Source organism: Pan paniscus, chromosome 2 (assembly GCF_029289425.2).
Source record: "Pan paniscus chromosome 2, NHGRI_mPanPan1-v2.0_pri, whole genome shotgun sequence".
NCBI lineage: Eukaryota > Metazoa > Chordata > Mammalia > Primates > Hominidae > Pan > Pan paniscus.
The window spans coordinates 132,704,981-132,708,201 of record NC_085926.1 but is presented as its reverse complement, the minus strand read 5'-3'; the positions used below and the strand labels follow the sequence as shown (position 1 = coordinate 132,708,201).

At 36.2% G+C, this 3,221-nt stretch overlaps 1 pseudogene; it reads left to right on the top strand.

The window, feature by feature from the left end:
• Positions 1 to 1,211: 1,211 nt before the first annotated feature.
• LOC112439408 (U6 spliceosomal RNA) lies at positions 1,212 to 1,312 on the top strand (annotated as a pseudogene).
• The last annotated feature ends 1,909 nt before the right edge of the window (positions 1,313 to 3,221 follow it).

Here is a 3,221-nt window from a genome sequence, read left to right as displayed (position 1 = left end):
AGGCCACAGACAGCAAGATTTTGTAGAAAACCCAAGAGACTGTACAGGGAAATCATTAGACCAAACAAAAATCAAGAGCAAGTTTGCTAGTTACAAAGTCAATATATAAAAATCTGTTGCTTTCTTAAACATCAGCAACAAATAAGAATAAGTAATTTTTTAACAATGCAGCATTTTTTCTCCTACTACTTTTACTTTAGGTTCCAGGAGTACATGTACAGGTTTGTTACGTGGGTAAATGAGGCTTGGTGTACAAATGATCCATCACCCAGGTAGTGAGCGTAGTACCCTGATGGGTAGCCTTGCAGCCCACCACCCCCTCCCACCTTCCTCACTGAAGCTGTCCCCAGTGTCTGTTGTTCCCATCTTTGTGTCCACATGAATAATACAGCATTTTAGTGGCAATAAAAACTCTAATATATCTTGGAACAAATCTTAAGAAAGTTTGTAAAGGCCTTATAAAAAAATAAAAATTTATTAAACAACATTTAAATAACTGGAGAGATATACTGTGTTTATGGGTGAGAAATCTCATGGCTATCATCCCCAATTTTTCCTATAGATTCAATACAAATACAAAAAAAAACCTATAATATTTTTGAAGAATTTGACAATTTGACCCTCAAGTTCAAAAGCAGAGGCAAGAATAACGAAGACAATTTTGAAGACAAACAGAATGGAAGGCCTTGCCTTATCAGCTATCAAAACTTATTATAAAGCTACCATAATTAAAACAATATGGAATTGATATAGAGATTTAGGATCAATGTATATATGAAAACTCCATGTCAAGGGAAGTATTACAAAATGGTGAGAAAGAATAAACTATTCAATAAGCGTTGCCAAGACAATCTGAAAAATAAAATTTGATTCCTTTCTCACACAAATATCAATTCCAGGTGGACTGAAAACCGATATTAAAAGGAAGACTTCATAATATTTTTTAATATAACTTAGGAGAATAGCTAAATGAAGTGGGCTGTAAGGAGGAGAATGTCATAAACAGGACACAAAAAGCACAAACTACAAAGGAAAATACAGATACACTTGATTAATAAAATGAAAACTTTGATGCAAAAAGACACCATAAACATAGTTAAGCCACACACTGAGAGAAACTATCTGCAACTTAATTTAAAAAGTATTAGTATCTAGAATATATAAAGAATTTCTATAAATCAATATGAAATAAATGTGTCAAAAGCACCCAAGTGCTCGCGTTGATAGCACATTACTGAAATTGGAATGATACAGATTAGCATGGCTCCTCTGCAAAGGTAACATGCAAATTTGTGAAGCACTCCATATTTTTATACCACATACAAAAGGACAAAGGCTGTATGTCTCCACTTACATGAAATATCTAGAGTAGGTGAATGCACAGAGATAGCAAATAGATTAGTGTTTACCAGGGGATGGGGGAAGAGGAATCGGGAGTTATTGCTTAATGAGTACAGAGTTTCTGTTTGGAATGATAAAAGGGCTTTGGAAATAAATAGTGGTGATGATTGCATAGCATTGTGAATTATACAGTTAAAATGGCTGAAATGAAAATTTTATATTATATTTTTTGACTACAAAAAAGCATCCAGTGTTAAAAAGGGGGCAAAAGATTCAAACAGACATTTCAGATACAAGTAACTATGAATAAGCTAACAATATCTGAAAAAATGTACAACCTCATTTGGTAATGAAAACAATACTGAGATAATGCTACTCACCCACTGATAGGTAAACATAATGAACTCAGACAATAGCTAGGGTTCCTAGAATACAGAGCAACAAGAGCTGTCATAAAATGCCTGTAGGAGTGTAAATTGCTTCAAAGGTTTTGGATAGGAGTATGGCATCACTCAGTGAAGTTTAACATGTGCTTCTTTATGTATTAATTAGAGTAAGTACAGGCTGACATAATAAAGATACTAACAATAAATGGCTTAAAGGTAAAGAAGTTTACCTTACCTCTCTCACTTATCAGTTCCAAAGTTTACACCCTGGTCAGTGGGACAACTTTGATCCTCACGGTCCTTCAGGTAATCAGTTCTTTCCAAGTCAGTTTCTGCAAAATTGAAGTTGGCTCACCACCACATTTTGGTTTTGTCTGGTGGGAAAAGAGAAGAACGCATGGAGGAGGTACACCCACCACCTTAAGGCTCTGATCCTAACGTAGCAGAATAGAAAGCTGCTTAAATTCCACTAGTGAGGACTTAGTCACATAGCCATATCCAACTAAAAGGGAGGCTGGGAAATGCAGTCTAGATGAACATCCATGTGTAAGATGGGGAAAATGATTTTGGGTGGATAAAATTCATTTTGTCACTCTCCACTATACCTAGAACTCAGCAATTTCACGACTGAGAATACCTTAGCAATGTCCTTGCACATGTATGCCAGGAGACAGACATAAGAAAGCTTATAGGCTCACAATCCATAATAGGAAAAAACAGGAAATAACCCAAATGTCCATCATTGTAAAATAGAAAAATAAATCATGGTGTATTCTTATACAGGAGCAAAAATGAGTGAATTATTGCTGCACAACTGGAAAGGATCACATGAGATACTTCTAAGACAATATTCAGCTGAGCGGTAGGGACTTGGGTGCCTGTTTTATTATTAATATTCAAATTGTGTATTCATATATATGTACACTATATTTTTTATTTTGCATATATTTACCATAGAAAAATTACATTACCAGCATAAAATTGATATAATTTTTCACACAACAGGCTGGTAGAAGCAAATGTTCACTAATATTAAATGTAGACAAAGATATGGATAGCAAAAGTATGAATTGTAGTAGAATAAATTTTTACTGTATAGGGCATTTTGGAAGTTATCTTCAAAAGCTTAAACTGGGCACTTCTATAAATTACAATTTCGCTGCTCAGCACCAACTTAGAGAAACAACCATGGAGCCACATAAGAAGACAGTGTGCAAAGGTGTTCAGTCTAGCAAATCTTAAAACAGCAAAAATGGCCGCGCGGTGGCTCACGCCTGTAATCCCAGCACTTTGGGAGTCCAAGGCAGGCGAATCAGGAGGTTAGGAGATCAAGACCATCCTGGCTAACATGGTGAAACCCTGTCTCTACTAAAAAATACAAAAATATTAGCCGGGCATGGTGGCGGGCACCTGTAGTCCCAGCTACTTGGGAGGCTGAGGCAGGAGAATGGCGTGAACCCGGGAGGCAGAGCTTGCAGTGAGCAGAGATTGCAC